Source organism: Taudactylus pleione, unplaced genomic scaffold (genome assembly GCF_031769625.1).
Source record: "Taudactylus pleione unplaced genomic scaffold, aTauple2 ptg000157l, whole genome shotgun sequence".
Classification (NCBI taxonomy): domain Eukaryota; kingdom Metazoa; phylum Chordata; class Amphibia; order Anura; family Myobatrachidae; genus Taudactylus; species Taudactylus pleione.
Window position 1 is genome coordinate 5,249,765 of NW_028284559.1, and position 11,867 is coordinate 5,261,631.

Sequence of the window (11,867 nt, forward strand, 5' to 3'; positions counted from 1 at the left end):
ATATGCCATCCCCTGCTGCATTCGCGATTTCTGCACTGCGACCGAGGTCGCTATGGTGGACGGAGCAGGACCGCCTGCCAGCTGAGTAAGCCTCAGCTGACTCAGGCTGGCTGGTTGGCGAGGCCAGGAAACTGCGTCTGTAGACACAGCCCCTGTCCTTGCCACTTCCGGAAAACAGGGCAGACACCCGTTTCCGGGAATGCCAGCCGTTCCCACCCCTGCACCGCCCCTTAAATGCCTCTGCCTGTCAATCAGGCAGAGGCAAAGAAGGGGCTGCATGCAATCACGCACATTTGCAGAATGGGTCCTACGCACACACAGATTCCCGATAATTGGAAATTTGCATTCAGCATTGCATTTGCATGCAATGCTGAATTACTAAAGTGCAGGTTTATTAGAAGTGGCGTTGTTGCCCATAGCAACCAATCAGATTCTAGCTATTCTCTTGTACTGCGCATGTGCAGCCCTCCGACTGCTAGTCTGCTCGCAGTGTCTCCCAGCCGCAGTCTGATTGACAGGCTACAGCATTTGGGAGGTGGAGCGGGGGGGGCATTCCCTAGCAGCGTTCATTGAAATGGGGGCGTATTGCCCCCGTTTTCCGAGAGGGACGAGGCCAGAGTCTCCGTGGGTGCACGCAGACTTCCTGGCCTCGCAAGCTGCCAGGACCTGGCCAGCCTGCAGGAAGCTTTAGCTCCCGCAGCCTGGCCGAAGGACCATTGGCAACAATCGCGACCGATGGTCACGATTGTTCTGATGGTGGCCCCAATCTGTGACCTCGGTCGCAGTGCTGGGATCAAGCAAATGCTGCAAGGAGGTGAGTGACACCTCCTTCTGCATTTGCATTTTAAATGGACAGAATTGCACAGCTCCTTGTGTGCAGCTCTGCAATTCCATCCATTTCTGAATCAGGCCCTAAATCAATGTTGTGTCTCTGAGGCTAAATCACATGTTTATTAACAGACAATTTAAATTTTTTTTTTTCTTTTAGTGTTAGTAAATGTGTGATTTAGGGCTCTATTTATCAACATTATTTTTACTAAAATAATGTGAAAAAGGGTGTTTTCACACCCTTTTCACATTATTTTAGTATCACCTATAGTTATTACAGGGCAATTGGAGTAGAATTCGTAAAATTCTACTCCAACCCCTAAGTATCACTTATTTTTAGTAAGCAGATTGCATTTCCCATAATTGTAATGGGAAATGTGATCCGACCAGAGTTTCTAAAAATAAAATGTGAAAAAATACCGGGGAAAGCCCTGTGATAATAACGCCACCTGGAGGTGGCGTTATCCAGGGTCTCCCCCGGTTACCGGACTCCTGCCCTGCTCTAACGGGGAGAGCAGAGCCGGGAGTCGGTCCCAGTAATCAGCTGTGTGGTCTAAACAGACCGCTAGCTGATTACTGTAAAAAAAAGAAAACAAAAATAGATGTCTCCCCTCCGGTCAGCTGGTCTTTCATAGTGCCCTGCTGCCCGGTCATCAGGTGATCGGGCCCCAGTGCATTATGGGAGATCACCTGACCGGAGGGATGGAGAACATCACCGGAGGCCTGGAGCATGCAGGTAAGTGCTATTAAGGGAGGGGGGGTCGCAGGGGGGAGGGGGGTAGTGGGGGGTCTGCGATCGTGGGGGGTGGGGCTTAGCGCCGGGGGCGGGGCTTAGCACCGGAGGGGGGGTAGCAGCGGCGACCGGTCGGCGCATGCGCAGGCACTTAATCACAGTATTTTTTGTGAAAATGACAGTGACCACCATATTGTACAGAGAACGTTGCAGTGACCGCTATAGATTGCAGAGAGCATTATATTGCCACCATATAATACAGAGAGTGCCGCAGTACCCACCATATAATACAGAGTACCACAGTGCCCACCATAAAATGCAGAGGTGTCGCATTGCTCACTATAAACTACAGAGAGTGTTGCATTGCACCCTATATAATGCAGTGTCACAGTGCCCACCATATAATGCAGTGTCGCATTGCTCACTATATAATGCAGAGATTGTTGCAGTGCCCTCCATACAATGCAGAGTGTTGCAGTGCCCACCAAATAATATAGAGTGTCACAGTGATAGCCATATAATACAGAGTGTTGTAGTGATCACTCAGAGTGCTGCAGTGACCACCATATAATACAGAGAGTGCCACAGTGCCCACCATATAATGCAGAGGGCAATGCAATGACCCACATATAATACAGTGTCAAAGTGCACATGATATAATACAGAGCGCATTAATGGCCCACATATAATAATAACACAGATAATATGAATACACCCTTTGCACACACACAATCAGTGGCGGGCTGGGCCGGGGGGCAGGGTGCCATATGCCCCCCGGGCCGGTAGACTTTTGCCTCAGTGAGGGCCGGTATCACTAGTGCACATGTATAACTGACGGCCGGGTGACAGGCAGAAAGTGCTCTCAGTCGCTCCGACTATAGCAGCAACAGAGCATTCTCTGCCTGTTACCGCGCTGTCACTCACATCTATGCAGCTTGTGGCTGCACACTGAGCAGGACTCCTTCCGAGGCCGCTCCGCTGCTCGGTGTCCTCTGTCCCTTCATCTCCCCAGCTAAGGCCCTGCCCCCTCACCGGGAGGCCCCGCCCCCTCTCCTACCCTGTCTGACTATATTAATCTATCTCCCTCTGTCCCTGCTGAAGACCCCGCCCCCTCACCCCGAGGTGGAGATGTTTAATGATATTTGAGGTTGAGGGGGGTGTTGGAATACTTATGCAATGGGGGGCTGTAGTTATTTTTATCTTGGGGGGGAGGGGGTGTTTTAATACTGTCGGTGCTGGGCGTGATGTAATAATGTGTGTGAATGTGGGGGGGGTATTATTATTGTGTGTGAGGGCTACTGTATACTTCATAATACCTGTGTTATATGTGGGTCACTGATGATTTCTGCATAATCTGGTGATTACTGCGTTATCTGGCAGCCATTACAATGCTCCCTGATCAGGTGGTCACTGTGAACCTCTCTGCATTATATGGCAGGCACTGCAACGCTCCTTGATCTGATGGTTACTGCAGACCTCTCTGCATTATATGGCACATCACTGCGACTCTCCCTGATCTGACGGTCACTGCGGGCCTCTCTGTATTATATGGCACATCACTGCGACTCTCCCTGATCTGATGCTCACTGCGACCTCTCTGCATTATAATGTCACTGCGACACTCCCTGATCTGATGGTCCCTGCGAACCTCTCTGCATTATATGGCAGTCACTGTGATGCTCCCTAATCTGACACTCACTGCGACCTCTCTGCATTATAATGTCACTGCGACACTCCCTGAACTGATGGTCCATGCGAACCTCTCTGCACTATATGGCAGTCACTGCGATGCTCCCTAATCTGGCTGTCACTGCAAACCTCTCTACATTATTTAAAGCACACCCACATTAGGCACACCTTACTTACAGAGACTATTATCATGTGTCTTTTCTCCATTGCAATGCGCTGGTAAAGAAACCGGGCCACTTACTTGTGTCTGCCCCCCAGGCCAAAAGTTGCCAGCCAGCCCCTGCACACAATATTAATACAACCCTCTCCCACACACACATACAACATTATCAGACCACCCCCTCTATAGGCAATATTAAAACAGCACCCCCCAGAAAAAAATAAACCCACCCCCTCCACCATCAAATTCTATCCTAACACTGTAACACTGCACAGGTGACATGGGCTAAGCCCCGTCCTCCTGCAGCAGAGGACGGGAGAATCCCCTGAATCCACTGCAGTCCAGTCCGAACCTGTTAATGATGACCTCATGCCATTGGTCGCAAATGCTAAAAACATACCCATTTATGCAAAACCCCTAATACAACAGTATCTTTAAAGTGATTTTAAAGTAAACTACAAACTTTTTACACAAATAAATAATCCTTTAGAGTAGACTCCGTAGGTCATGGGGAACCTGCACAAACGTATGTTCTAAAGTGTTGTGTACTGCTATTTTGAGCATTTTGCAAATATTTGCTGAAACATGTCAACAATCGCAGTATAGTCTTCCGGCTCCCGCAGTGAGTAATGGAAGAGACGTCATGACGTCTCTCCCATAATGCAAAGCGGCCCAAGAGGACAGACAGAGGATATGATAGCGGTGGCGGGAGCAAGAGCGGGGATCCAGGTAAGTGTTTTTTTTTTTTTTTTATTACGTGTGTCTCTACTGGGGGGGGGGCTACTACTGGGGACACTAGAAGGGGGGATAACTACTGGAGGCACTACAAAGGGGGGGTTACTACTGGGGCACTACAAGAGGGGGCTTACTACTAGGGGCACTACAAGAGGGGGCTACTACTGGGGGCACTACAAGAGGGGGCTACTACTGGGGGCACTACAAGGGGAGACTCCAACTGGGGGCACTACAAGGGGGGATTACTACTGGGGGCACTACAAGAGGGGATAACTACTGGGGGCACTACAAGGGGGGACTACTACTGGGGGAACTACAAGGGGGAATACTACTGGGGGCACTACATGGGAACCTCCACTGGGGGCACAACAATGGGGGGACTACTACAAGGGGGGACTACTAGGGGCACTACAAGAGGGGGGACTACTGCTAGGGGCACTACAAGGGGGGACCACTACTGGGGGCACTATATAAAGGACAATACTGGGGTACTGCATAGGGGGGGGAACTACAACTGGGGCCACTGTTTATAGGTCACTGCATAAGGGGTACCACTATTGGGGGCACTGCATAGGAGGACTACTACTACTGGGGGCACTATATAAAGGGCTTTCTACTGGGGGCACAAGGGGCACTGCACAGGGGGGACCAATACCAGGGGCACTGCATAGGGGGTGCCAAAAAATATTCTCGCTTACCAAAAAATTTGGGCTAGGGCCGGCTCCACTGTGAAATGCAAACCAGAAGCTATCATCTGCTCCAACTAGCAGGCACTACCGTATGCTGAGCGCTGGGAGGAGTGGACATACAGTACCCACCCTAACCACTCTCTGGAACATACTTGTAACCCATCCTACCCCCTGGCCTCTGAACATACCCTACCTCCCCAACCCCAGAGGCACACACTTCCCACTACCTCCCCCTACCCCTTGACCTCAGGAGAATACACTCCCCACTCTACCGCCCTGCCCCCTAGACACAGTGCCCCCCAACACAGGAACATACGCTCCCCACCCTATACCCCAGCTTCCTAGACACAGTACCCCCCAACTAAAGTACATACCCTACCACCCTTCTGCTCCACGGGAGGTTTCTGTCCTCCCTGAGCTCGCCTTAGGACACCTGCATTACGGTTTGACAGGTGTACACTGCCCGCACCACTTTCCCCCCGGCCCCAGTGACATAAATTCCCCACCATACCCCTCGTCCCTCAACACATACACAACACATACAGTACCCTACTTGGGGATATACACTAAACACACTACCCCCCCTGTCTCTGGAACATACACTGGGATGTAGTTTATAGACCGGCGGCATTTAGTCCCACCAGCAGAAGCCCGACAAGGGTCTTAAGATAGGTGTCAAAATACTGACACCTATCTTAATCCTGATGCTGGAATTCCGAAGGACGCCGTACCGATCAAGGTAAGTCTGGCTATCCTTAGCACTTAGCAGCAGGGGGGGTGTTAGGTTTAGGCACCCCCGGGGGGACTTAGGGTTAGGCACTCCCCGGGAAGGGCTAGGGCTAGGCTAGGGGGAGACGGGTTAGGGGCCAATGGTGGGGAGGTTAGGATTAGGCACCCCCATTGGAGGGTTAGGTTTAGGGTGCGGGGGGCAGGGTTAGGTTTAGACACCCCCGGGGGGAACTTAGGGTTAGGCACCACCCCAGGAGTTTTAGGGTTAGGCACCCCTAAGGGAGGGTTAGGGGGGAGAAGGGTAGGGTTAGTCAGGCTTCCAGCATTTGCATACCCCATACACTACCCACCTTACCCCCCTCTGGCCCCAGGGACTTACTCTACCGACCCCACTCCCACCCCAGCCCAAGTGACATGCACTACCCACCCCACAAGATTTATATCACCTGCCCCCCAGCCCCTGAGACATACAGTACCTCCCCTGGCCCACAAGACATACACTACATACAGTGGGTGCTTGTACACATGCTGTATCTCAGACCCACATGCTGGCTACATCCACATTTCTTTACTAGAGGATGGGGTGCCATATCATGTGACTGCTTGGGGTGCTACAGCTACTCGCTACCCCTCTGGCCAGGAGATGGACCACCAGGGAGCCCTGCAGTTGCCTCTTTAACAGTGGCCCGGCAGGAAATTGGGACTGGCCTAATTCATCCTGCAGCACCTGTGTTGGTACTGTTGCCAGTACAGCCGCCTCCGTCGTGCGCATGCGCACTGGGCCAACATCGACCCGCTTGTGAGCTCTCAGCGCTTGCGAGCGGGTCTGAATCAGGCAATAAATGTAATAAGGTGCGAGTTGTAATAAAAAGCGAGTTTAGCGCTAAACTCGCATTTTTTTATAACTCGCACATGTAATAGGCTGTGAGAACAGGCAAACTTGCATGTTTTTCGCAATTTCCCCAACTCGTATGATGCAAAGTTGCATCCAGATGTTTTCCCATGGAAAACATACAACTCGGCCAATGGAATAGAGTGCAAGCTTTAACTCGCACAGAATTAATTAAATAACACTCCCGCAGGGCCGGCCCTAACCAATGTGGTACCCTAGGCAAGACTTTGGCTGGTGCCCCCTAGCAGATAATCCCACAAGACTGCACTCTTCAAACACTCTCCCCCACCTCTTCAAACATTATACTAAATTTTCACTTACCTCTTAGGTGTTCCTCCCTTTTCTTTCTTCCTCTTCTTTCTTAATTTAGGAGTCTGGCAGAGGACATAAAATTGTGATTCATTTGCCTCCATTTTAAGATATCTATCACGTCTCTCTCTGTCTCAATAACTACATGTACGTACAACACAGAACTTACACTGATCCAGTTACTACCCACCTCACATCACCACATACTGCCCCCTCCACTGCCAGCCTCACAGAACAGCACCCCTCTCCCCTCTTAAGTGGCCCATACACGGTGCGATATACACTGTGCGAAGTGACGGGGGATCCAACATCCGACAGCTCCCCCACCCGCATAGAGCTGCATGGGATCGCACATCACATCCCCAGATCAACTGAAACTGCAGTAAGATCTGGGGGTGCGATGTACGATCCCACGGGTGCGCACACTGGCCATATCATGCCCATACATGGTGCGATATATCAGCAATATCGATCCAATCCGTCGGATCACCTGCTATATCACACAGTGTATGGGCCGCTTTAGCACAGCACCCCTGGCCTCATCCAGCACCCCTCATCCAAAACAGCACCCCTTTCTCAGTACAGCACCCTTGGCCACATTATGCACCTCTTATCCAGCACAGTCAGCTCCCCTCATTCAGCACAGCACCCCTGGCCTCATTAATTAGGCTCCCCTTTCCCAGCACAGCATCCCTCAGTCATCCAGCACAGTCAGCATCCCTAGCCAGGCTGGCTTCTAAGCACCCCTAATCCAGCACAATCAGCTCCCCTCATTCAGCACAGCACCCCTGGCCTCATTACTTATGCTCTCCTTCCCATCACAGCACCCCTCACTCATCCAGCATAGCACCCCTGGCCAGGCTGCCCTCTATGCACCCCTTTCCCAGCACAGTCAGCACCTCTCAGTCATCCAGTAGCACCCCTCTACCAGCTGAGAGCTCAGCTGTCTTACTTAGGGCCCCATTTATCAACGATGCATAAATCCATTAGCACCCGCTAAATGGCTTATATCATCCTTTCTGTAGTCAAAAAATAGCGGTAATCTAAGATTACAGCCGTTTGTCATCTTTAGATGGTGAGAGTGATGCGGTCCCCATTACACTGCCGAGACCCCGTCGGGTTGAGCGCCATGCACATGCGCAGACCGTTGCACGTTACACTGCCGGGTCCCCGTCGGGTTAGGTGGCATGCACATGAACAGATGGACCGTTGCACATGCACATTACACAGAAGGTCATTGCTGGCAGCGTTAGGCTGCCAGCAGCTGAGCGGTGGACCTCGCCTACGAGTAAGACTTCGCTGGATTTTTCCAGAAGGATACGTATAGATAAACACCAGTGACATTTTCATTTGCAGCACTGTGATACTAAACGAAAAATGCAGCTGGTGTTTAGCTTCATTAATAAATGGGGCCCTTAGACTCGCTCTCTTCAGGGCCAGGGAGGCAGTCGTGGCCACCCCTGCTTGTTTTTCAGCTCCTGGAAAACAAAGCTAGCCCAAACCTAGTCTGTTGGCATTCATGTCTCCAGTCACAGACTGGTGCTTGAGTTTGGCTAACTCCAACTGGAGCCTGCGATCAGCCTCCTCTTTACGCTCTGCAGCCTCCCGGTCCATGGCTGCCTCACGCTCTGCAGCCTCTTGGTCCATGGCTGCCTTACGCTCTGCAGCCTCCCAGTCCATGGCTGCCTCACGCTCTGCAGCCTCCCGGTCCATGGCTGCCTCACGCTCTGCAGCCTCTTGGTCCATGGCTGCCTTACGCTCTGCAGCCTCCCAGTCCATGGCTGCCTCACGCTCTGCAGCCTCTTGGTCCATGGCTGCCTTACGCTCTGCAGCCTCTGTAGTATGAAACCTTTCCACAAGCTGCAGTACCATAGTTGGGTCGGGCTCTTTCACGTACTTATGAGCAGAATCTAGATATCAATCCAGCTTTGAGATAAACTCCACACCTCTCGCCCATTTGCTAAAAGAGTCCACATCTGCGCCCGAAGTTACTCTATTAATTTCCACAGTAAGTAACAATCCAGTACAGGGTACATCCCAGACTAGTGCAGTAGCCCCAGCCAATGCATTCTTTCCCTCCGCTTGGTGTTTTGCAGAACTCCTCTCTGCCATGGAACTCTCTCTCTCTGCCAGGCTTTCAGCTCTGGACAGCTCCACGGATGGATGGGTAAGATGTAAATTTGAGGCAGCTTCCATGGGCCTGATTGATAACAGAGGGCCTGATTCAGAGCCGCTCGTAAGCGGCCGCTTGTTCGCTCTGAGCGATGTTCGCACAACTGTGCATGCATATGGGTCGTAATGCACATGCGCAAACCAGTCATTGCGGTCGGAAAACTAGCGCTTGCAAAACAGCGAGGGGCTGCTAATTTGATTGACAGAATGTACCGTTTGTGGGTGGTAACGGGAAGGTGCTTGAAAACGGGGGAGTGGAGATCCGAACGCAGGCGTGCCTAACGGTAAAAAGGGCGTTTAATGGGAGTGCATAATTAGTAAAGGAGCGTCATCGACCACGTCACTTGGTTGTCTTTTAGCCTGAACTGCTCGCAGTGATTGCGGTAGGAAAAACCTACCACAAGCACTGCGAGCAGTTCAGATGCCTTTCGATGTACCCGATTAATCAAATAAATACCAGAGATGACGTGTGATGTGAACGGCAAAGGGGCGTCTTTACAATATCGTGAACGCATTTTTCGTTCGCTTGCTCAGACATAGAGGCATCAACAAACTGCAATGAGCGAGCGCACAATTGAAATAGCCGGCCCCTTTTTTTGAACGACCGTCCGCATATAGCGTCCGGGTCTGAATCAGGCCCAGAGTCCACATCAGAGTCCAACTTTCCGCTATTACTTCCCGCAGTAAGTAAAACCCCAGTACAGGGTACATCCCAGGCTAATGCAGTAGCCCACGCCGATGCATTCCTTTCCAGGACCGACTCACTGACATCCTGATGCTCTGTATCATAGTCCATTAGATCTCGGATCAATCTCTTCTTAGAATGATCCATCCAGACCAGATCCAGACCTTTCTGCACACACCGCGCTACCAGCTCTTCCTTCTTGAGCTTTTTGTACTTTGCGGCCATTGTTCGCCAAAATAAAAATAATAGAAAAGGGGTGGGGAAACAGAAATTGCTTTCATAGTATGACCTTTTACTAATATAAGCTTTTTGCTCTGGTAACTGGTGAAATTGGGTTGCTCTCTCCGAGTACTCCCTCCTTCACTTAAGTTCTTATAAAAATAAAACACTTTATTATCCCACCGCTGCGAACCAATTGTCACGGACCTCCGGCCGATCTCTCCAGATACGCCAATCTGAGAATCGCCGCCCGTGACTGTTACAAGTTAGCTCAGCATGCGTGGTTAAATAAACCTGAAAGCTGCCACCAGCAAAAGTAACTTTAATGCTTCAGCATAAGGTGAGCTTTTGCTCTCACCTGCATACACACTTCGATAAATAGGTAACGTGGGTCAAGTTTAGGCCTTGGGTCATAAAAACACAGTTCCAGAACTAGAATTAATGTTTTAATTCAAGAATACCTTCAAAGCCTAGTTAAAAAAAGTTACAAGATTATAAAAATATTAAATAAAAGGTTGCACACAAGTTACTTACAATTTCAGAAATACAATAAAAGGGAAGAAACAAACCACACCGTTGTCTTAAGTGATTTGGGGGACAGGGCAGTCCCTAGTGATGAATTCCGATTCAATCTGTACAACACGATAGCCCCTCAGAAATTAACGCTGACCCAGAAGTTAGTTACAGTTTTATGCCTGTTTCTCCAGGCAGCTCTGGGTCACTCCCCTCCAAGTTTAACCCTACCATTGCTTAGGTGACTGGAACACAGGGTTTCTTGGTCACTTGAGCAGGGGTTAGTTCATTTAATTAATCATTTCTCACTCCATCCTGTTTGGAGTTCAGAGATTAGGCCTGTGACCACAGAACTGGACACTTCTTACAGATTGCTAGGGGAAAGATTTGACACCTGGCTGGTCAGTCTGTCTCTCCTTGGCCTGTAAGCCTGACCCCCTGTGGGGATATAACCAAACTCCACTCTTTGATCCCTGCTTCAAGTGAGGAAACCATAGACATTAACATCTTGTACCCTGAGCCTAGGGCATTAAGTAAACACTAGCCAGTCCACTAGCCAGTCCATTAACTCTCAGTTATACAATTTGAAAAGCATTTCTCCTATAGAGAATAGACAGATTGTACATACAATGTAAACAGTGTCATTGGACATTTATGGCTGGACAGGAACACAACTTCCTATAACCTCTCTTTAAACCTTTGTTAAAAGGTTTGTCATTTCCTATACACAGATAACATTTCATACCAAGTTAAAGAGAAAAAAAAGCAACAACAATTTACATGTTTATACCATTTGCATTCGGCACAGTTATGCCCATGCGGATGCAAAATCCGTCTTTTCGCGACATGTGAGTTTTTCTTTTTTATGATTTATGATAGGTGTCGAAATACCAACGCCTATCATAATCTCGATGCCGGAACATTGAGGACATCCGTAACAAAGGTAAGTCCAGGGCACCCTTAGTGTTAGCCGTGCGGGTGGGATGATTAGGATTAAGGAGTCTAGCGGGGTTAGGTTTTGGGGGAAGGGATTAGGGTTAGGCACCCCTAGCAGTAAGGCTTAACGTTAGGCACCCCCGGGTGGTAAGTTAGGGTTAGGCACTAAGGGAGGAAGTTAGGGTTAGGCACCACTAAGGGAAGGTCAGGGGGGGCAGGGGAGGTTAGGGTACTTACCTGCCTCTGTCAGGATTTTGATCCTGTCGGGCATCTGCTGTTGGCATTTCAATCCCATGTACTACTAACAACAGCTTTTCACAGTCTGATCTATCCTATCTGGTTATCACTGAACCTTGGGCACTCCAACTTAAACATAAGGTTTCCTGTGCTTCCAAAAATAATATTTTAAAATGGAAAACAATTGATTTTAAAGAAGTACAATCTAAGCACTTCAAATGAAATAAGATCTAGAAGACAAAAATGTAATGTATTTCGTACAGTAACAAATAATACGTGGCATTATGAGTAAAGTTTCCTCTAGCATAAACATAAGACCAGACACAAGGATAGCGTCTCCG